Genomic DNA, 23,569 nt, shown 5'->3' with positions numbered 1-23,569 from the left:
GTTGTATGTGAGTGTGTGTGTGTGAGGTTGTGTGTGAGTGGGTGCGTGAGTGTGAGTATGAGTGTGAGGTTGTGTGTGAGTGGGTGAGTGTATGTGAGGGTGTGAGTGAGAGGTTGTATGTGAGTAGGTGTGAGTGTGTGTGAGGTTGTGTGAGTGGGTGTGAGTGAGAGTGTATGTGATTGTGTGAGGTTGTGTGTGAGTGTGGGTGTGAGTGTGTTAGGGGTGTGAGTGTGAGGGTGTATGTGAGTGTGGGGTTGTGTGAGTGGGTGTGAGGTGTGAGTGTGCATGTGAGTGTGAGTGTGCGTGTGAGTCCCGCAGCGGGACCCGACGGGCGTCACTGGGGGACCTGGGGCCGGTCCCGAGGGCTGGGGGCGGTGGGCGCCCGCGTGGGGGCGGCGGGGCGGGGCGCTGCGGAGCGCCTGGGGCCCGGGGTGCGACCCGCGGAGTGCGACCCCAAGCGGGGCTGCTGCGCCGCCGGAGGGGCGGCTCGAGGGCGACTTGCGGGTCGGGAGGAGCCCGTGGAGGGGCCGGTTTGCACCCGGAGGGCAGGGTGGTCCCGGGGGGCGCGGAGGCGCGCCGATGCGCTTTATTTGGGGGCGCCACGAGCACGCTCCTGCACTTCCTTCCTGTCCTCTCATGGGGTGCGTGGAGGGGCGCAGCCCCGCGAGCCTCGCGGGGGCACGGGCCGGCCGGGGGTGGAGATGGTGGCGTTGCACTTTGGTCCCCCCGCGTTTCTCCCCGCCGCCCTGTCTCGTGGAATCCGGGCGCTTCGCCTCACCCCCTGAGGCTCACCCTCCAGTCCTCCTGTGTCGGCCCCGGGTCCGCAGCTGCCCTTGACTCCCCGCCCCCCCCCCAGGCGCAGACTGTCCCGGGGCAGAGCTGGAGACGGGGCGAGTCGCTTAAATCCCAGCTGTGCTTCGGGGCGCGCTCTGCTCTCCCCACCCCCCCACCCCCTACGGGAGGGCCCGCGAGGCAGGGGAGCGACCAGGTGGGCGCTGCTGGAAGCCAGCCTTCTGCTTTCTTTGGCCCAAGTTTCTCTGGATTTGGAGGCCTGACTGCGACCGCCTCTTGGAGCCGCGCACCGGAACCGCGCAGCCTGGGGCTCGCTTGATCCCCGCCGGGAAACTCGGTGTGCCAACGTTTAAAACTTGGTTTTAGCGTTTCGGCAATCTCCTGGGCGAGCTCCGTCTGGGAGGCCGCTACATCACCCACTTTTCTGTGTTGTGTTTTTGTTTTTGTCAAGTGCCTGGACGCTTTCAAGAAACTGACCGTTCAGGTTGGCGATCTTAACACTTGGGAAAGGAAGGTAGAGGTTTGCTGAGCTCTGCACTCTTTATTCCTCTTTTTTTTTTTTTCCCTTTTGAGAGAATAGCAACTCATTTGAATGGAAAAGGTATTCTTCCTTCTTGCTCTTTGGAAACTGGGAACTTTATTACTTGAGTCTCAAGGGTAGGAGAGCCTCATGCTGTTTAAATCTAGGAATATGCACAGCTGAAAAGCAGTATCTGGGTTTCAAGCACAGCCTGCCACTGGGAGATAAGATTGTCTTTCCCCTCTGAGCCTGGTCCACATTACCTAGGCTCTGGCTCTGGAGTGGGAACAGAGGGTCCTTCCGTGGGAAAGTCGGTGGTGTGACAGAGTTAGAGACAGTCATCAGTTATTTCTGGGGTGTTACAGAATATGTAAAATTCTGTATAGGCCTTGGTAATAGGAATGGGGTGTAGAGATGACAAAGGCGTTGACCAGCTGCTTTCTGGCCACGCTCACCTGAACTTCCCAGCTGACTGGGGCCTGCCTTATCTGCCATCTGATCGTAATGGCGGCTTTGCTGAGGCCACCCTGCAGATTACAGGGGTAATGACCACAGTCACGTGGTGTAGTGCTGGTTTAGTTTTTTTCCAGCGAGCTGCTGGAACTGCAGCTGCATACCTGAAGGCAAGGCAGTTGTGCTAGTGAAGTCAGCTTGCATTCCTCAGGTGGAGGGTTCTTTCTCTGAGGCTTGCCTGCGATTGCTCACATACCTGAAAACTGAGACTGCTCAGGGTCTCTGTGGGGGTCCCTGTGAACACTAAAGCAATCCCACCAGGGTTTTAGTATTCAGATAATTATGCTGTGTTTGCTGACTGAGATAGTCTTAACAGAAGAATTCTGGAAGTATTCTGTGCATTGCAACATTCTTGGCATTTGTGTAGTTCCAAAAGTAACTTTGAACTTACGGAGTTTCAAAGGTAACTCTCCGTAGGTAGTTCTAAGGCAAAGCTTATCTATGAGCTCAAATTTTAGTATTTTGATTAAAAACCAAAGTAAAACTGAAAAGCACCTCTCTTAAATTATGGATCACCTTTTTTTTCATGATTGCATGTTTATCTGTTTGAGGAAACAGTGTACCGCGTACTCTTATTATTTCCTAGAATTAAAGTTTTTTTTAATTGAACTATAATTGACTTGTAACTACTTTTTTTTTTCTTTTTGGGTCACACCTGGCTATGCACAAGGGTTACTCCTGGCGGTGCTCAGGGGACCATATGGGGTGCTGGGATTCGAACCTGGGTTGGCCTCGTGCAAGGCAAACGCCCTACCCGCTGTGCTATCGCTCCAGCCCCCATATAACTACTTTTAATTAAAAATTTATCTTCTATATTAAAAGATAACTTGAATATTTCCCAGCTCCAAGCACTGAACTGGATAGAAATGAGACTATAGTAATGAATACTGTTTCAACTATTAATTTTCAGCAAGAAGCCTTAGGGAAAGTAAGAACTCCAGGTGGGGCTCACTTGTCAGAGCAAGCACATGCTTTGGCATGAGAGGCTCTGAGTTTAGTCCCCAGCACCATGTGCCACTCCAGTTCCAGCACTGATGGGTATGGCTGGGCTAGGTCTCGCGAGTTGCTGGGCTGCTTGCTATAATAATAGCAAACAGGGCTGGAGTGATAGTACAGTGTGTAGGGCACTTGCCTTGCATGTGACTGACCCGGATTTGATCCCTGGCACCCTGTTGGGTCCCCTGAGCCCTGCCAAGAGTGAACCGTTGAGTGTAGAGCCAGGAGTAAGCCCTGAGCACTGCTGGTTGTGGCCCCAAAACAAAAACCAAAAGCAAAATCAATACTAGCAACAAGAAGGGAAAGGGGACAAGTAAGGATAGAAAGTGTCTCATTTTAGACATCATGTGGCGTGTGTGTTATGCTCTGCTTTGGAAATGGGGGCAGGGGGGTGGGGGGGTGGGAAGAATAGGAGCGATGTGGATGGAGATGAGGAGCCTGGGCCTTGTCCAGCCTTCCCCTATCTAATCTCAAGGCCTAAGGCAACAGGTCTAGTTTAGGGACTCTGTTTTCATATCTGTAAATTGAGGGGGTTCATAATTTCTCTGGAATCTGATAACAAGCCATGGACTTCTTCCCAGAAAGCACATGTGGTTCGTGTATGAGGCCGCTACCCAGATTAACACTCAGAACTGCCTTTCCCTGCTAATATTTTCCACCTATTTCCCCATGATCCCATGATGCTTTGTATTATGGAGGGTACATAAAAATGCTTTTTTACCTCTTTTTGTGTGTGTGTGTGTGTGTGTGTGTGTGTGTGTGCGTGCGTGTGTGGGGTGGGGGGAATGACACACTTGGTGATGCTCAGGGGTTACTCCTGGCTCTGTACTCAGGAATCTTTCCTGGCAGTGCTTGGGGGGACCTATATACCTATATGGGATGCTGGGGATTGAGCCTGGGTTGTCTGTCACCTGCAAGGCCAGAAGAATCATCTCTCCAGCACTTCACCGCTTCTTTTTAAAAAAGTTTTTGCCATCAAAACATGTCAGAGTGGTGTAGGTGGGAATGGGAGTTCCTGTTTGTGGCAAGGAATGGCGCATCACTGGCCACCACTTTGGTGGATCACACAACCAGAAGCCTGTCCTGGGACCAGAAGCAGTTTGCTGGTTGCCAGCTTGGGGTTTTTCCATTAGGGTTTGCTTCGTTGGTGGTGGTTGTTATGAGTTGTGTTTGGCATTATAAATATCCCAGAATGTGTCACTTGCAAAGGAAACTGTTCATCTGCTGAAAGGGCCTTTTTGTCTGACTTTAGATCTCTTAAACACCTTTCTGCCTGTCAAAAGGTTACGTATTTTGTTTTTGCTATTTTCCTTGTCATCTATTTCGAAGATGTATTTGTAGGGCTTAGGTGTTCTGAGCAGACTTGTTTAATGTTTATTGATCAAAGTACGTTGGAATGATGCATCTCAGTTGCGTAGCGCTTGACAAACTTGTGAAATTTACAAATGTTTGGCTTGTTTCATCCAAATATGTTCTCACAGATGAGACGTTCCCTGGAGCCTAAAAGGCCCCTCCCTGGCCTTGAACTTCTGGGTGATTTGAGAACTTGATGTGAATTGCGCTAGTTGATCCTGACTGTCTAGGGTGGCTTCCTGTGGCCTTCCTGCCAGGTTCCTAATACCTTATGGGCTGATTCTAATTTTTAGTTTGAACTATATAAGTTTGAGCTTACGAATGTGAAAAAAACCCAGTTAACTTTAAAGTCTCATAGGAGTTGGAGAGATAGTATAGAAGTTAAGCACTTGCCTTACATATGGCCAACCTCAGTTCAATTCTTGGCACTGCCTGGCATCTCTTGAACATGATACTGGGAGTAGCCCCTGAGCATTGCTGGGAATGGCTCCCAAATTAAAAAATAAAGAAAAAGGGGCTGGAGAGATAGTATAGCAGGTAAGGAACTGACCTTGCACACAACTTAACCTGGGTTTGATCCCCCACGCCCCATAAGGATACCCTGAGTGCTCCAGAAGTGATCCCTGAGTCCAGAGCCAGGAGTAACCCCTGAGTACCGCTGGATGTAGCCCCAAAACAAAAAACTAAACCAGAACAGAAGAAAACCTAGGCCCTGGAGAGATAATACAGCAGGTAGGGCACTTACCTTGCATGCAGCTGGCCAGGTTTAATCCTGGGCACCCCATATGGTGTGCCTCCAAATCCACCAGGAGTGATCCCTGAGCTCAGAGCCATGAGTAAGCTCCGAGCACTGCGGGTGTGGCCAAAATAAACCAAACAAAAAAAAAGAAAAAGGAAAAAATAATCTTACTAAAGATGTTTTGAAGTCTCACACGCAAAGCTAATAGGGTGGTCCGCAGTATTTCTCAGCTGTGGAGTGTGTGTCCGGCCGGGCTTGCCCTCTGCTGTTGCAGCTGAAGCCTGTGAGGAGGATGGATAGTCTGCAGCATTCACTGTTGTGCTTGGGAGGAGGTAACACTCGTTCTGTTGCTACGTGCTGTGCTTCGGGGTCCCTGAGAGCGCGGCAGGCATTGAACATGATGTCACATGCTGTCTTCTCTGAGCACACTGCTTGCTTGCCAGAATGAGGAACGGGTGGGGCAAAAGGCAGCCAGTGAGTTCTGAACACTAAGCAGAGAGACTCAGCCGAAGGGGAAGCCTGAAAATATGGAGGTGGTAGGCAGGGCCCAAGAAGGGCAAGCTTGGGGCTGCCCCTTCCAGCAGGGGAGCGTCTAGCTCTTCCGGTTCTCTGAACTCTAACCTGGAAAGTCACATCTGAGCGGTGAGGGGAGGCGGGCAGGGACCATCCCGACTGTGTGTGCACAGCTTCTAGATTTAATTTATATTTACTTAAAATTATTATTATTTTTTTGGCTTTTTGGTTACACCTGGCGGTGCTCAGATGCTCAGGGGTTACTCCTGGCTCTACACTCAAGAGTTACAGGATCCTGGCAGTGCTTGGGGGACCCTATGGGACGCCGGGGATCGAACCAGGGTTGGCTGCATGCAAGGTAGACGCCCTACCTGCTAGACCATCACCCCAGCTCCCTGGTTATAGAGTTTAGATTAAGGTGACTCTTAAAAGAGACTGGCCTAGAAGACTGGCCTTTCTTGGAGCGGGACTGGAGGGTGTGAACACAGGGCTAGTTTGACTGCCTTAGGGGCACTGCAGGGAGCTGACCTTCAGGGAGGTGACTTTCAACTGCTTTTGCTAGATCCACAGGTGTTGTCCAGCTGTCTGACTTAGTTGTGAAGTATGTGAGTGGGGAAACCGGAGAGAGGCTCAAAGGGCTGGAGCGCAGACTTGCATGCAGGAGCCCTGGGTCCTGTCCCTGGCACTGTGGTCCCCTGAGCACTGCCAGGAGCCAACCAGGGATGTTTGTGTGTGAGGGGGTTGGGCAGTGGCTTGGAGAGAGGGACTGCTAAGGGGGAAGGGAGGGAAGGCCAGTGTTGGCCTTATGTGACAGGCTTGACCCTGGACCTCCTTCTGGAGTAAGGGCTGGGATTGCTTCAGGACAGAAGACGCAGGAAAGGACACTTTATAGAGAAGGGGGAATTCAGGTGGCTCATTTTAATTTTGGGGTTTGGAGTCACTTCTGACAGTACTCAGGGCCTGCCTCTTCCTTTTGGCGGTGCCCAAGGCTTACTCCTGACTCTCTGCTTAGGGATCACTCCTGGTGGCCCCCTGGGGACCACATGGAATGCTGGGATTGAACCTAGGTCAGCTGTGTGCGAGGTCAGCACCGTAAGCACTGTACTATCTCTCTGTCCCCTACTCAGGAGCTACTTCTGAATCTGTGCTCATGTCATTCCTGACAAGGGTCGTATGTGGTGCTGGGGATTGGCCAGGGTCAGCCGCAGGCAAGACAAGCACCATAAGCCCTGTGCAATCTTTTTGGCCCTGGGTGCCTCATTTCGCCAAGTCACCCATGTCCGGTGGGCTGGAGGGTTGCCACCAATGATCTTATGAAGTAAGGCTTCCAGAGTGAGTTGGCCTCAACCTTGAATCTGTTTTTCTGCATTTACGTTTCTGGTTGGTGATAAGCAGCTGCCTTTTGTTTCCCTTTGGTTTGTGCTTATAAAGCCACGCAGTCCACGTATAAATTTCATTGCTAGTTCCTGTGGGTTAAAAAAAAGCTCATATTTGCAGTAAGTTACAGAGCTGACATGGGTCTGAGTTCCCACTCCACCACTGTGTAACTGTCTTGTCCCTGGCCACATCCGTCAACATCTTCCCAAGCTGGAACACTGTAGCCCGCCTCCTCATGCGACAGTAGTAGGGCCCCTTGAGGGAGGTGAGGCCCGAGAGCTCTGACCCACGCGGGCTGGGCGCTGGCTGGCTCAGTGGCTCTGACGCTGTCCCAAGAACAGTGTTTGCTTCAGTGACTTTGCTGGCTTAGCGCCAACCACTAAAGGAGCCAGGCAGCTGATTGAAAGGGCTGGCTTGTGTGCTCCGTATGTGAGAATCCCGAGCTGGATCCTCTCGACCACGAGGTACCTGAACACTTCTGGGTGCCACCCAAGTCCCACAGGGTATGGCCCTCAGTGCACAATACCAACACTGAAGGGGTCGGACACACTCAGCTTTTCAGTTCTGTGACTATCCTTGTAAAGTGAGTGATTTTTTTTTTTACCTCGTCTAGCCACATACACGAAACCTCTGTGGTCTCAGGTACACTGCCGGGGTTAGTGCAGGTCCTTACTTCCTGGCACCCCACACTGCCTCCTCTTTCTTCCCCACCTCTCAGCTGTGTCTGCTTCTGTCCCTTTGTTGGGACGGGGGTTGAGGGTGGATATAAGTTCCGAGTCCTGTCACACACAGTCTGTACCTCACCCCAGGTGGGAGATCGTGGGCCCCCCACGGAATGTTGCAGCTATAGAAAGCCTCATCTGGGCTGAGCCTATGCTGCTGTGAATAAAGACAGCAGTGGAGGTAAGGATGTAGAACCAGGGAAAGTTCCCCGTTTTCCAAACTCTACTGTTAACCTTTTACTTTTGGAGTTAATTGTTACGTAACAACTTCATAATTAAAATCAAAATAGAACAGCCAGGTTGTACAGGCTGTTCAGTTTGCCAGGAAGTTTCCATCGCCCTTGTGTTTGCAGCAGGCCTTTTGTTCCGCTCCCCTCTTCATTTGAGGGAGGAAGGGAGAGCTCTGGTGTGGAGGGGTTGGTGGTTTTGCTTGAGGCCAGCCTGCCAGGACCCCTCATGGGCCTCAGCCCAGCCCAGAGTTTCCAGAGACCCTAGTTATTGGGGCCCTTAGGGTGCCTTTAACATATGCATAAACTGTGGTGAGGGTTTTCAAGTTTCCTGCTGAATTAAATGAACTTTTATTATAAAATAATATCCAAATTGTATATATATAAAAAGTTATATATATATAACTTTTATTATATATAAAATAATATCCAAATTGTAGCCTTTAAAGTATTTGCATATTTTAAACTACATTTGTGTTCCACTGCGCTCAATTATGTTGTCACCATCTGAGCCTGCCAAGTCTGAATTGTGGTCTTAAGGGGAACCCCAGAGCAGGCTCTACTCCCCACGCGACCTCTGGGCCTCTATTAGTGGGTTTTGTTCCCGACTGAGGCTGGAGCTGGTCGTCTCCGGGCACCATTTAGCATGGACAGGACAGTGTTTTAATTAAAGAGACAACTGCTGTTTCCGAATAGCAGAGGGGTCCACTGTGAAGGATCTGGGGCAGGTGCCAATGAGGTTGGTGGGTGTGATGGATCATGGGTGGGGTCACCCCTGGGTCCGGCGTTTCTGAGGACCATACAAGAAGCTTTACAGCTGTCATTTAATTCTTGAACAAGATAGCGTGGAAACCACCTTACGTACCAGTAAGCTGCAGCTGTGCCATGAGGGACTTCCACAGGTGGGCTCAGAGTTGGCCCTTCCAGCTTGACCCTCCTGACCCTTATAAGTGGATTCTGAGTCATTCCCCCTCAAGCATGAAAGTATATGTAATCTTCCTTCCCTAGCTCTGAGAGATGATGAAACCAGGCAAGTTACCGGGTCTGCCACTTCAATCTGGATCCAGGATTGATTTGGTGCCGATAATGTGAAAGTTTGCAGTGATTTACATAGAAAGGGAGATAAGTGCAGAGGAGAGGCTTCTCGATAGCTGGGGGGTGTGGTCAGGAGGTGGCGAGAGGGCAAGCAGCCTGGACATTCCTGAACGCGCAGCTGAGAGGTGCCCTTGTCTCACCTTCCTCTGACATTTGGGGGGCGCCTCCCCATGATACCCTGCGGCTGGGGCTGCTTGTGTTTGGGCCTGCGGTGTGCTCTTCCAAGCTCTCCTGCTGGTGCTGGGGGTGGGTCAGGTGTCGTGCTGTGCCACATAAAAAGTGCCGTATGCTACCAAGAAGCATTTTGTCAGGGGAAAAGTCACATTTCTGCAGCATTTTCATTTTGTGTAGTACCCTGAGATTGTGAAAAGCCTTCATATTATAGTTTTTTTTTTTTTAATTCCGTTAGCCATTTAATGGTAACAAGCACTATAAAATACTGTGGGCTTGCTAAGGGGACAGGTTGGGGGGGGTTAAAAAAGTGGAGACAGTGGTGGAAGGAAGGTGACAGTGGTGGTGGGATCGGGGTTGGAATATTGAATGCCTGTAACAAATCATCATGAGCAACTTTGTGGACCATGGTGTTTAAATAAAGTGGGAGCATAGAGAGAAAAAGCCTTTATATTTTGTTGACTCCAATTTCAAATGAAGAGCTCTGTGTAGGTGAATCGGAGCCGTTGTTTGTTTTCATGCTTGTGATTCTCATTTTTGTGTCGAAAGAATTTTTATCTACTAGGTCTTTTTAAAAACTGAAGGTTCAACATGAAAATTAACTTTCTGAACTGAGAGAGCTCTCTGTATTTTACCTTCTACATGTAGAGGGTTTCTTTTGTTTGGAACAGCAGTGCTCAGGGCTTACTCCTGGCTACACTCCGAGATAACTCCTCGCTTGCGGTAGTGACCATATGGGGTGCCAGGGTTGAGCCCTGCGGGCACGGTGAGCACGCTAACTGCTGTTCTACCACTCCAGCCTCACAGAGAAGTGTTTCAAAATGTATTTCAGAAGCGGTAGCTGCCACCTGCTTACCTTTGTGTGAGGCTTTGTGAAGCCAAAGAGGAGCCTGGCCGGCCTCTCTTCCATCCCTGGAGCTGCAAGAGATTATTGGTTTGAACTTGAGACTTAGGCTTAGCCCAAGGTCACCCAGGCTATAAAGGGGAGAGGCGAACTCAGCTCTGCCTGTCTCCTTTTAACTATTTGCACTGTTAAACACTTAGACGCAGAATCAGATGCCCTTAAATATTTAGTATTTTGTAAAACAAAAATTCAGTTTTTTTTTTCTTTCTGGAGAAGCTTGTTCTCTCTCTCTCTCACTCTGCTCCTCCTTTTTCATCATATTTTTCTAAATGAAACTATTGTACTTCACTAAATCACATTTTTTTTAGCGTGTCTTACTGCCGCCTTTGCAGAGTTACTTTTTTTGTGGGGGGTTCCCAGTCCTCTGTGTGAAGCATGCACTCTACTAAGCTCCACCCTCAGCCTACGGAGATTTTAATGATTACATCATTCTGTCTGTGTCATGAGATTAAAATATTCCCCCAAATGCTGGACATTTTAGGTTATTTCCACTTTTTTTGCTTTTGTAGATGAATTTTTAGTTTATGTTTTCATTTTTATTTCCTTATTATTTTTAATGGGGCTGGAGCGATAGCACAGCAGCGGTTGGGCTTTCGCCTTTCACGCGGCCGACCCGTGTTCGATTCCTCTGCCCCTCTCAGAGAGTCCGGCAAGCTACTGAGAATATGGAGCCCACACGGCAGAGCCTGGCAAGCTACCTGTGCGTATTGGATATGCCCAAAACAGTAACAATAAGTCTCTCAATAAGAGACGTTATTGGTGCCCACTTGAACAAATCGATGAGCAACGGGATGACAGTGACAGTGATTATTTTTAATCTGTGTAGTTAATTCCTTAGGACTGGAGCGAAAGCACAGAGGGTAGGGCGTTTGCCTTGCACGAGGCCGACCCAGGTTCGATTCCTCCGTCCCTCTTGGAGAGCCTGGCAAGCTACCAAGAGTATCCCGCCCTCACAGCAAAGCCTGGCAAGCTACCTATGGTGTATTCAATATGCCGAAAACGGTAACAACAAGTCTCACAATGGAGACATTACTGGTGCCTGCTTGAGCAAATCAATAAACAACTGGACAACAGTGATACAGTGCTACAGTTAATTCTTGGGAATAAGTTCCCAGGAAATGCAAAATCAAGGACTAGATAGTAGCAGATAAGGCCTACCTGGATTTAGTCTATTCCCAGTATCACATAAGTACTGCCAGGTGTGGCCCAGAAACAAAAAAGTTGAATTAAAGACCGATTTTTTTTCCCTTCTGATAATTGAGCCCAAACACTTAATTTTTACTGTGGTTTGGCATCTGGGGAGAGGGGCTTAACTCAGTCTGCACAGTGTGTGGAGGGTGTGTGCAGCCCATAAAAAGCCTGAACTCTGTAGAGTGTTTGAAACTCTGACCTTGTTGCATATAGGTTTATTTTGCTGATATTTAGGAGTGAAGAAACAGGTATTCTTTCTCTTTAAGATGTCTCGAACTTCCTATCATCTGGGAGATAAGAAACTTTTGTGAGGGTTTCGTAAATGAGTCACATTTCCTTCCTAGGTTTCTGGATATCACTTACTTGAATCAAATGTTTTACTTTCATAAGCAAGAAACTATGTTTGAAAAAGTCCTTCCTACTTTATTTATTAATCATCTGAGCTAATGTTCTACACCCCTCACTTGTAAATGTTTGTGGTTGCATTCCTCCTGTGCTTGCTCCTGGCCTGGACGGCATGGTACCCGGAACCAGTCTTTCTCAGAACCCCTTTGCTCTCCTGGACTCTAGCTCACATGCTGGGGAAACAGCTGCCAGGTTGTTTGTGGAAGGTATCCTCTGCACCGGGATGGGGGCCGCTCTCCATCCTCAAACCCCTTCTGTTCATCACTGCACACTGCTGGCTCGAGGGCATGTCAGGGTTTATGGGGATGGGGCACTCTCTCCTTTGGTTTTTTTTCGCTTGTTTTTTTTCTGTCCTGATGCTGCTGTGCTCTTTCACCATGGGCTACTTCTGACTTGTCTATTTTTTGGGAGATGGGGGATTCTCCCAAGCATTGCTCAGGGCTCCAGGGGCTATTCTTGTCTCCCGCTCCACTTAGTTCAGCAACTACTACTGGCTCTATGCCACCAGGATGGTTCCCTGTGGTGCCACATGAAACCTGGGCCTCTTGTAGCACATGCACTCACCCCGTTGAACTATTTCTCTGGCCCCTGGACTAAACTTTCCCATGCTCAGGCCAAGTCATGGTGATGGATGCACTTGGTGGTGCTGGGGGGGATGGGACTTGGGGCTTCGTCATGATGTCATGACGGCCTGCGCTGCAGCCCCTCGAGCCCTCTCCCTGCCCCGGGCTGCTTGCCTTGCCTTCTGCTGTCTGTCAGTTGTTTCCTCACAGACTGGGTAGAATTCTGTTTATCTGCGGGCTTGGTTCTAGGGTTCTGCAAAGGAAGACATAGCAGGGCCAAGTGGGGGGGTTCCAGAAGGGGTGCAGCAGTAGGGAGAGCACGCGTAGCCTTTATGTTCCAGCTCCTTCCTCGGAGTTCTGCTGTGCCATGACCTTGTCCCCCACCATAGCCCCCCACTAAAGGGCTGCTTCCCCTTTAGTTCCTGCCCCTCACCATGGTTCAAACACTCTCTTCTCTTGCTTCCTCTTGTCCGAGCAAAGAAAGGCTGACATTCACAACAAAGCACAACACAGACATCACTGCTTGTTAAAGGGGAATAAGAGAAATTAGTCACAGACGGCAGACGCAGAGCGAGTGATCTGTTTCCCAGGAGTAATCTCTCTCTCCCTCCATTTTTGATCATACCTGATGTTGCTGGAGGTGGGTAGGAGGCTCCTGGCTTAGCCCTGGGGTCACGCCAGTGGTTGGTGCTCAGGGAGCCAGGCGGTGTTGAGAATCTTACCGGGGCCTCCTGCATACCAGCACATACCCCATACCCCTGAGCGTTGGTGCCAGTGCTGGAGGGCAGATTTAGCTGCATTGTTGGGTCAGGCACTGCCAAGCTTCCTGTTTTTCCTTTCCACTTGTGTTTACTCTGTCAATAAACCAAATTTTAGAATAATGCTTCGCTGTGTGCCTGAGTGTCTGTTTTTACCTCAAGCTTGGAACTCGTACTTTGCACTGGTTTCCTCAGAAGCCTAAACTTGTTCAGGTTGGCTGTTGCTGGTGTGTGTGTGTGTGTGTGTGTGTGTGTGTGTGTGTGTGTAAGGCTTTGGTTGGGGCTCACTGTATGTCTCTTTAAAGCGTGTGTGTGTTTGTGTGTGTGTGTGTGTGTGTTGAAGGCTTTGGTTGGGGCTGGCTGTATGTCTCTTTAAAGCGTGTGTGTGTGTGTGTGTGTGTGTGTGTGTGTGTGTTGAAGGCTTTGGTTGGGGCTGGCTGTATGTCTCTTTAAAGCGTGTGTGTGTGTTGAAGGCTTTGGTTGAGGGTGTGTGTGTGTGTGTGTGTGTGTGTGTTGAAGGCTTTGGTTGGGGCTGGCTGTATGTCTCCTTAAAGCCTCTCAGCCAAGCCAGGTGGCCCCTCCGAAGCCTCAGAGGCACTAGCATCTAGCTTCCCTAGATTTGTCCCACTGTTCCCATTTTATTTCCTGAACCTTGGCTCAGCCACTGACTTGGCCAGTGGCAAGAGGGCATAGAACAAGGCTGATTTATTCTTGGACAGAACCTTTGGTCACTGACCAGGAGCTGGATTCCTTAGCAACCCTCAGTCCTCACTATTCCAGCTTGGACAGGGGTGCTCTGTGTTGTCAAACTTCTGTGTTACGAAGAGCTCGTTTCCCGACCCTGCCTGAGGCAGGCCCAGGGGTAGGGGCCAGCAGGCTTGTCCTTGCCTCCCCTAAGTCGGGGGAAAATCAGTGTGGCTGGGTCACTGAGTGCCACAGCATGTCTCCTTTTACAGAAATGGAGTGAAGTGGGTTTGTGCAATTTTGTCATTAAAGGGGCTTCTAGGGGCTGGAGAGATAGCACAGCGTAGGGCGTTTGCCTTGCACGCGGTCGACCCGGGTTCGAATCCCAGCATCCCATATGGTCCCCCGAGCACTGCCAGGAGTAATTCCTGAGTGCATGAGCCAGGAGTGACCCCTGTGCATTGCCGGGTGTGACCCAAAAAAAGAAAAAAAAAAGGGGGGGCTTCTATTTCCCGTTGAATGTCTTTCCTCCTTGCTCTTGGAGGTATGGTGCTAAAGTTACTTGATTGGAGGAGGGACAGCCCTGTCACCTTCTTTTGTTTTGTTGGTTTGGGACCACATCTGGTGGTGCTTAGGGTATTCCCAGCTACTTGCTTGGGTGGTCAGTGGTGGGGTCACTCCAGCCATCCTGGGGAACTGTTGTAGTATTGGGAATTGAGTCAGGACTCTTGCATGTAGAGCTGCTGTGTCATCTTGAAATTTTTTTTTTTGTATTTTTAATTTTAATTAAAATTTATTTTATAAAATAGTTTACAATATCTGATTACATTTAATATTTAAACACCATTCCCACCACCATACACTTTCCCACCACCATATTTCGGGTATTTTCATCCAGTACCCCAATCCCTGCCCTAAAGCAGAACTGAAATATAATATTTCTCTCTATGGTTGGTTGCCTCCTACTTTGAATCCTGTCAGGAGTGGTGCGGTGCTCCTGGAGTATGGGTGTGGTGTGTCCTATGAAGTGTCCAGGAAAAGGTTCACTTGTGGGTGAGACTCGGCCCAAGCCTGTGGAGAGTGGCTGTGAGCGTGGCGGTGGTTGAGTTCTGGAGGTTTTCGGCTGCCGGAGCTGGTCCCCTGGGGTGGGGAGGGGTCTCCACCAACCCCCTCTGGGGTGCCCTGAGTGAAACGGCCTGGCATGGGGTCTGGCGGCATGATTATGGCGCGTGTCATGTTATGCTCCCTTCCGGGAGATAAGGACATGCAATCTGTGCTGTGTCACCTTCCAGGGATCAGACGTGTCGCCTTCCTTGAAGGTTTCTTTCCTATGTTTCGTGCTTTTCCTTCTGTAGCCTTCACTGGGGCTCAGTGTTTAAAAATATTTGGAAAAGAATGCTCTATCCTAGTGAGTAAGCGGTCAAGAGAGAAGCCGCCTCCAGTTTCTCTTCTGAGAAAACTTTAATATGAGTGGTGTGAGGGGTGAGGTGCACATGGTTGTCCGTTGGAACCCCCAGGTGGATGGAGGGGGGTCATTTTCTCCAGGAGGTGGCACACGCCAGCATCTCAGAGGCTTTGCTGTCGGGGCGGGGTGGCCTAGCTGTGGGGACCCTACTGCTCTCCCTCTCAGAGGACAGGGAGAAGCCCTGCACTGGGGGTCTTACACAGGCACCCTTACATATGGGGCTCTGAGGGCACGTCTCCTGGCCTTGATTCCCAGCTCGGTGCCTTGTGGGACCTTGAGTAGGTCACTAAGTCACCTCACCTCTAACGCAGGATGAGAATAGGACTGTTGAGAGGCACTTGAGGGTCACTCCCCGTGGTACTCAGCCCACAGTGAGAGCCCCATGGTTTAGCGCTAGGCTCCAGTGGTGCTGGCAGCCACCAAGGTGACACCCAGTTGTGCCTGGTGACTGTGTGCTGGGGATCAAATTCAGGGTCTCATGCTTGCAAGCAAGGCATCTGCTTCTGTCCTGGAACTAGCCCCCTAATCCAAGTTACTGTTATTAATTCTTTGAATTTTTATGTCTCCTTTAATTTCAGTTCTAGTTGCAAAGCCCATTCCCTGAGCAGATAGACTCGGGGGGTGGGGTGGGGGGGGTGCTACCCTTGGCCACATGCTGGTGATTGCCTGGGGCCAGTCCCTGTCCCCAGGAGTGCTCTGCTCCGTGTTAGGATTCTTTGTGTATTTGCAGCCCTGCTCTCTCCACTTCAAGCACTGGTGTTTGGGACACGGGGCAGGAATCCTGTAGGATTTTTTGCTCTATGTTTGGGTCTCAGATTCTCAGTCATGTAAATAGATTCTCTTCCCTCCAAAGCAGACACAAACATTTTTGCCTGAAGTTCTGACAGCTTCACAGAGCCGTATTTATATTTCCCATCAATATTTGAATGTGTGTCACATTCCAGACCCAGTTCTGGGTTCTGGGATCACAGCTGGAGTGTGAGAGGGTTGAATTGTGGGGACAGCATGTCCTGTGGGAGCCACAGCCATGACTGGCGCGGGGGGACCAGACCTCCCCTCCAGCCTGCTGTGGTCGCCAGACCTTGTTCCCTTTCTTGCGGTAAACACCGTTCTGAACTGGTGTTTTACTTCACGATCATCATTAGCATCATAATGAAAAAAAAATTTCTGTGCGCCGAGGTGAATTTTGGTCCATATGCCCTGTTTCCATGCCTCGAATGCCCTGTGTGCAGTGAGGGCTGGGCTCAGAGAGGCTGAGAGATGGCTAGGAAAGAAGGCGGTGGGATGGCGACACTGAGCAGCAACTAACACGGCTCCGGGTTGCGGGACTGGAACACATCCGAACCGCGCGGCCGCTAGTGACCTTTTCTAAAAACGAAAACATACAATCTTTTAATGGAAAACCAATTATCAAATGCTTCCTTAGTAAGGCTGTCTTTCTTGGGGGGAAACTCCAACAACAATAGTGAGTTTTGTTTTGCAATATGGAATGTAATCAAGGTAAAGAGAAAATGAAGTGAAATTCATCAGTTATACAGTGGGGGGTGGGGGGCGGGGGGTATACTGGGGATTCTGTTGGTGGAATATGGGCACTGGTGAAGGGATGGTGTTTGAATATTGTATAACTGAGACATAAACCTGAAAACTGTGTATCTTTCCACATGGTGATATAATAAAAATTAAAAAAAAAAAAGAAGGCGGTGGGAGGGGCTTCTCCTGAGGCCGCTGCTTGGAGAAAGCCAGGGCTGCCGTAGGAATGCTGATTGGAAGTTATTCGAGAACATTTTTATAAAGTGCCTTTGGGGGACCATACCTGGGGGTGCGCAGGACTTACTCCTGACTCTGTGCTCAGGGGTCACTCCTGGCGGGGCTCAGGAGACCATGCACAGTGCCAGGGATAGAAGAGGGGTCCACTACCTGCACGGCAAGTGCCCTACCCTGTGTCTCTTGCCCTTAAGCATGAACATTCTTCCCTGCCCTGTCTCCTTTCCTGACTAGTTTTCAGCCTTGGGAATGTAAACTTTAGGGCTGGGGTGTGGCTCACATGATGTGCATATGTCTTGCACGTTTGAGGCCTGGATTGGACCCGTTCCTGACCTCTGCTGCATGAGACTCTCCCGGTGTATTTTTGTTTGTAATTTAAGAACGGAGGGGCCAGAGAGTGCAGTGGGTAGGGCATTTTTTTTGCATGTGTCTGACCAGATGTGTCTGACCCAGGTTTGATCCCGGCATCCCATATGGTTGCCCAAGCTATGCCAGGGGTGATTCCTGAGCCCAGCCTAGTGTGACCCAAAGACAAAATATTAAAAAAAAAAAAGAGGAATTGGTATCTTCCCATGCCAATCACCTCAAGAACGGTAGCCCTGAAGTGTTTCAGACTGCTGAGTGGGAGCGGCCATCACAGACACCTGGAATAGGTGTTTACTGGTAGCATAATTGCATAAGCCTATCCCTCAGCCCCAAATTACTGCCCCGAGAGCAACATCTGACACCCATGTCATTAGTAGTTAGCTAACTCCGCACACCTCGTTTTTTCACACTGGTTAGTTGTTTTCTTCTTTTTTTTCTTTTTCTTTTTCCTTTTTGGGTCACACCCAGCAATGTTCAGGGGTTCCTCCTGGCTCTGCACTCAGGAATCACTCCTGGCAGTGCTCGGGGGACCATAGGGGATGTTGGGGATTGAAACCGGGTCGGCTGCACGCAAGGCAAATGCCCTACCCGCTGTACTATCGCTCAGGCTCCCAGTTGTTTTCTTGTTTTAAGGCACTGCCCAGCTGACAGCGTAGCTTCCTGAAAAGTTGCTTTTGCATGGTGTGTGGCGGGCGGGATGGAACAACGGAGCAGGAGCCTGGCTCGCTTGGACAGGAAGTTTGCAAGCTGCCAGCCTCCTGGCATCCGAAGCTGCCAGTTGTTTAAATATTTACATTTAAGAACTCGAAGACTCCGCCTCCCCCAAGGTTTGCCCTTGCTTGGGTGGAACCTGAGCAGGCCCTGCCTCAGAGCCGGGGGTGAGTCTCTCCTGGGGGGCTGCCTTCCACGCCAGGATGGCCTAGACTCAAGCTTGCAGTGTCCCTGCAGGCTGCCAGGCCCCTTGCTCTCGGTGCCTGAGGGGTGGTTGTCCAGCTGCTACGGAGTCCGGAGGCATTCCAAGTGGTTTCCAGCTGAGCAGGGGGAGGTGGGTGGGAGAGTCCAGGTTTGAAGTTCAACAAGATGGGGATTGTGGAAGGGGTGTGTGTGTGTGTGTGAGCTGTCCAGGTGTTGGGGTGCAGGGGCAGTTGGAGGGTGTAGGGGAGCCCATAGACCTTGTGTGTTCATCGGGGTTCCTCTAGGCTGGATTGTCCCCTAGCACTACTGAGAGTAGCCGCGAAACAATAATAAAATGCTGACCCTCTCTCTCCATGGTCCTCCCTGTTGGGTGAAGACGCTTTGTGGGAGCCCTGCGGACCGGGAACGTCTGCTTTCCATTGGAGGGGGACAGTCCCTGCATTACCAGGTTCAGTCTCCCTGAGCCATCACTGTGGGGCAGCTCTGCCCTTGTGTGCCCTTGTGTGCCAAGGTCCTTCTCCAGAGTTGCAGGCTGAGACTGTGCTCTGTGGGGTGTTTGTGTATGGATTTTAGGGGTAGAGACTGAAGGATTCCCACTAGCGTGCGTGCGTGCGTGTGTCTTGAACGAACAAGGCCCCAAACTGAGAGTGGCATTCCAGACACCTCTGCTCCTCCCGGCCCTGCTCTGCTGGAGTTCTCTCCTTCCTGGCAGCTGGGGCAGGAGTGGTAGGAGGGGCAGGCTGCCCCCAGGCCGAATAGCTGTTTTGACTCTAACCCTGCAACTCTGGAGAAGGACCTTGCTGCTCCGGCCATTTCTCCCTGGGTTTTTATAATTGAGAGCTTTTGATTTTGTGGGATTTCTGGCACAGGATTCTTGTCTTTAGAAGGGTCTTTTTTTTTTTTTTTCAGGGGGGCACACCTGGCAGTGCTCAGGGCTTACTCCTAATTCCGCACTCAGAAATCACTCCTGGCAGGACTCCCTTTGGGGTGCAGGGGATCAAACCCAGATTGGCTGCACCCTGCCCGCTGCTGTCCCTTCGTTCCTATCAGGGTCATTTGCAAGCTCGTATTTTACTTCTCCCTCAGCTTGGTGGACTTCAGCCTGGAGGAATCCTAACACATAGTTTACACATTTACATGAAAATCTACTTGCAGTAAAGCACTGACAGTCTGACTTGGCGTAAATGTCTCTTCTAGAAGCGGGTCAGCAGGGAGGCAGTGCGACAGGACTCTCCGACTCTCCAGGGCACATTCTTCTCGTGACTGCTTGTGCCCTGGCAGGGGCGGCTGTGGGTCTCGGGTCGCTGCTTCCTTGTGGTGTTACCAGTACACTTGACCTTCCCCAGGGCTCCTGGAGCTGGGCTCCCCTCATCTTAGAGATGAGCACAGAAACTGGGTGGGTCACACCCAGCGATGCTCAGGGTTCCTCCTGGCTCTGCAGTCAGGAATTACTCCTGGCGGTGCTTGGGGGACCATATGGGATACCAGGGATTGAACCTGAATGGCCACATGCAACGCCCTACCTCTGTACTATCCCCTACCTCTGTACTATTGCTCCAACTCCAGTTCTTTTTTTTTTTTTTTGGCTTTTTGGATCACATCCAACAATGCACAGGGGTTACTCCTGGCTCTGCACTCAGGAATTACTCCTGGCAGTCCTCAGGGGACCCTATGGGATGCTGGGAATCGAACCCGATCGGCCGAGTGCAAGGCAAACGCCCTACCTGCTGTGCTGTCACTCCAGCCCCTCCAGTTCTTTGAAGTTTTATCTTCTGGTGGATTTTGGTTTGCGTTGCCCTAATGACTAGTGAATATTGGACATCTGTGTGTGCTTAGTTGCTGTCTGTACAGCTTCTTTGGTGAAGTGAAAAATGGGTTGGCTAATTTTCTTGCACAATTTGAGACTTCTTTTTTTGGCCATGCCCCTTAGTGCTCAGGGGACTCTATGCAGTTCGGGGGATTAAACTGAGGTCAGCTATGTGCCAGCAAGTGCCTTAATCCCTGTCCTTTCCCTGCCTGGGATTTCTTTATATGGTCAGGACACAGGTCCTTTATCAAAGATATGAATCACCCCTATTTTCTCCCAAGCTTTTCTATTACTGCTTTTCTGGCAGTGTCATAGCACTGCACCAGCAGGTGGGGTCCAGGGGTTGCTCCATTGCATTCCGTTATCTTTCAGCACCTTCTGAGGAGCACAAATTCACGTTTGAACAAATCAGTTCCACGTGCATTGTGCTTGTTTGGTTTGACCAGCTGAAATTGTTGATTAAGCCAAGGTCACACCTACTTTTGAGTCATTCTTTTTTGTGTTTGTGTGATATTTGTCTCTTGTCGGTGGTCTGGAAACTGTGGCCTCCGTCACTCCTCAGTTCTGTCTGCGGCGGTGCCATCCCCAGCAGCTTTGCACCGCCTGGCCTGCTGTTTCGTGCAGGCTCTCTGTGGCAGGGCTTTTGGTGGTGGCGTGTGAGGAAGGGACGGCGGTGCCCGCTGGGATCCCACGTGGCCTGTTCTCGGCTCTGGGCCTTCCAGAACTTTGGGAGCCCTGGACAGTGTCTGAGACCATGGAGGCCTGCTAGGTGCAGAGGAGTGAGAGGACAATAAGCCTTGTGTGCTGGGTGGGTGGGGTAGGGCCAGGCGGGACCAGGCTTGGGCCGTATGGATACACGCTGCAGTGGCCAGGGACCGTGGGAGGGAGGGGCCGTTCCCGTCCTGTGGCCCACCATAGGTGGAGGTTTTTTGTTTTGTTTTGTTTTGTTTTGCATTTTGGGTCACACCCAGCTACGCTCAGGGTCACTCCTGGCTCTGCACTCAGGAATGACTCCTGGTGGTGCTCCAGGGACCATATGGGATGCCGGGGATCGATCGAACCTGGGTCAGCCGCATGCAGGGCAAACACTAGCCGCTGTGTTATCTCTCTGGCCCTGGTGGAGATGTTTTGGCTCCTTAGTCCAGCTTTTGGATTGCGGGTAGGAGGGCCTGAGTGTGAGATATGGGGGCTCATTCTTCCTTTCCCTTTAGCCACTAGGGTTTGCTTCACTTCTCACCTCAGTGTTGGTCTCACTCATTTGTTGCTGGTAGTCTGGCTACCAGTTTTTTGCTGGGGACTGAGCTGGTAGTAGTTAGGGTTCACCCCTCACAGCCATGGACTACTTCTCTCCCTCCCATGTGTCACCCACTCAGTTCTCACAGCAGCCCATTTCACAGACAAGTAAACTAAGGCATAGAGATGGCGACCAGACGAAAGAAACCTTTAGTCCCTATGTATTACATTATTGAATCAGAGGAGGCATTTGGTTGAACATTTTCCATGAAATCCTTGAACCCACCCCAAAAAGTGGTTTACAGGGCTCTCCATACATAATTTTTTTTTTGTTTTGTTTTTGCTTTTTGGGTCACACCCAGTGATGCACAGGGGTTACTCCTGGCTTTTCACTCAGGAATTACTCCTGGCGGTGCTTGGGGGACCATATGGGATGCCGGGGATCGAACCCGGGTCGGCCGCGTGCAAGGCAAACGCCCTCCCTGCTGTGCTATCGCTCCGGCCCCTCCATACATAATTTGAGTATGGTAAGCTCCATATATAATTTGAATTTTTGAAAGTGTGTCTTTGGAATGTTGGGGCCAGTCAGTATAGTTTTTGTGGTCTCTGAAAGAGAAGGAAGTTTGGTGAGAAGTGTTCGCTGTGTAGTGCAGAGGCTTTTTCGAAATGTCTCGATACTGTATTTCACTGTTGTGTTTGGTCCTGTCACTATGCGACTTTCCTTCTGAGCTGCTGTAGTTAAAGGAGCAGTCAGACCTTTGACCTGTAATCCTTGACACTGGAATCTTAGGGGTTGTTGGGGTATAAACTCCGGAATGAAACCATCAGTACATTGCATAATGTACTTTTTTCTTTTTAATTACTAGGATGGGCGTCTGCCGCTTTGTTCGAATGCTTCTTTTCTGTTCAGCGCTCAGTTTTACATTTGGGGCAGAGACGGGGGAAGGGAATCAAGGGGCTGAAGTGCATTTTATGAAAATGTGCACATTTTTTTTCTTTTTGGGTCACACCTGGCGATGCACAGGGGTTACTCCTGGCTCTGCACTCAGGAATTACCCCTGGCCGTGCTCAGGGGACCATATGGGATGCTGGGAATCGAACCCGGGTCGGCCGCGTGCAAGGCAAACGCCCTACCCACTGTGCTATCTCTCCAGCCCCGAAAATGTGCACATTTTATTTGCTTGTGATCCATTCTTACTATGGCACACGCCTGGCTTCTAACTTGGTGCCCTTGGGGCGAGTTGTGGTTTTTCCTGAGTGGGTGGTCTTGACTCACCACAGAGTTCCCTGTAGGTAAGGGTTGGCAGTTTGTGGGGCCATAGGCTGGGGCTGGAGATGGAGTTCTCTGAGAGCGCAAACTAGCTCCTAGGCAACTCGGTCTGGCAGTCTGTGTCTAGCTGTGACCAGGTGGGACATGCCCTATTGCAGTTTTCTTACCTGGTGCTGTTTTTCACAGGTAAGAAAACAGAGCTTCCGAGTGGTAGTTAAGCTCTCGAAGGTTCCACAGCTAGAAAGAACAGAGCTAAGGCCAGTCTTGGATGCTCCCTTGCACCCTGGGGCTGGGAGCTGCTTGGCACTTGATACGGCTCCTTCTCTCAGTGTGCAAGGGGGTCTGCCAGGCTGCAGAAAGCAGATGTTGGTCTGGGTGGGAGCCCTTGGCTTCTGCTCACACGGCTGTGCTTTCAGGGGTCAGTTCTGTCTGAATGCAGGATATGCTCAGCTCTGGCTTGTTGTTCTTGCACACACTGTGTATGCGTGTGCATGTTTGTGTGTGTATATGTGTGTGTGTGCATGCATGCGCAGAGATGCAGGCATGCCCAATGTGGGAAGAGTCTTCTCTCCTGAACCAAGTATGCAGGGCTGACCGAGTCTGGCTCTCAAGGTGGTGGTTTGGGGAGAGACTGTGATAGGGGTGCTACTGGAGAAAGAGGAGGGATGTGTGTGTGTGTGTGTGTGTGTGTGTGTGTGTGTGTGTGTGTGTGTGTGTGTGTTATATAAGGTAAATCCATTCAGGAAGTTTGGTTTTCAGGGACTTGATAGTAGGCAGCGGAGATCAAGAATTTTGAACAGAAGGGGGCTGGAGTGATATAGCACAGCTGGTATGGCGTTTGCCTTGCACGCAGCCGGCCCAGGTTCTAATCCCAGCTTCCCATATGGTCTCCTGAGCACCACCAGGGGTAATTCCTGAGTGCAGAGCCAGGAGTAACCCCTGTGCATCGCCGGGTGTGACCCAAAAAGAAAAAAAAAAGAATTTTGAACAGACGAGTCAGGATCAGAGCTGGGATTCAGAATGGTTTTCTAGAATGGAGAGAAAAGGGCTGAGCTTAGAGGTGAGTATTTGGTGCAGTAGTGACTGTCCCTTCTTAGGGCCTTTGCCACGTGGCTCCCTCATGTCGTCTGGGCATCTGACCATCTTTCAGGCCTCAGCACCCAAGCAGCCTCCTTAGTGGCCTGCCCTGGTCATTCCCTCTGTTTGCTCCCCGTCCCTTTGTTGTT

The 23,569-nt window shown here is 50.5% G+C and overlaps 1 protein-coding gene across 1 annotated transcript in view; it reads left to right on the top strand.

Moving 5' to 3' along the window:
- The window catches only part of PACSIN2 (protein kinase C and casein kinase substrate in neurons 2), a 103,260-nt gene that overhangs the window by 635 nt on the left and 79,056 nt on the right, over positions 1–23,569 (top strand). The window lies entirely within an intron of this gene.

Source organism: Sorex araneus, chromosome 6 (assembly GCF_027595985.1).
Source record: "Sorex araneus isolate mSorAra2 chromosome 6, mSorAra2.pri, whole genome shotgun sequence".
Lineage (NCBI taxonomy): Eukaryota > Metazoa > Chordata > Mammalia > Eulipotyphla > Soricidae > Sorex > Sorex araneus.
Note: the sequence above shows the minus strand (reverse complement) of the source record. Positions and strands in the feature narration are given on the sequence as shown.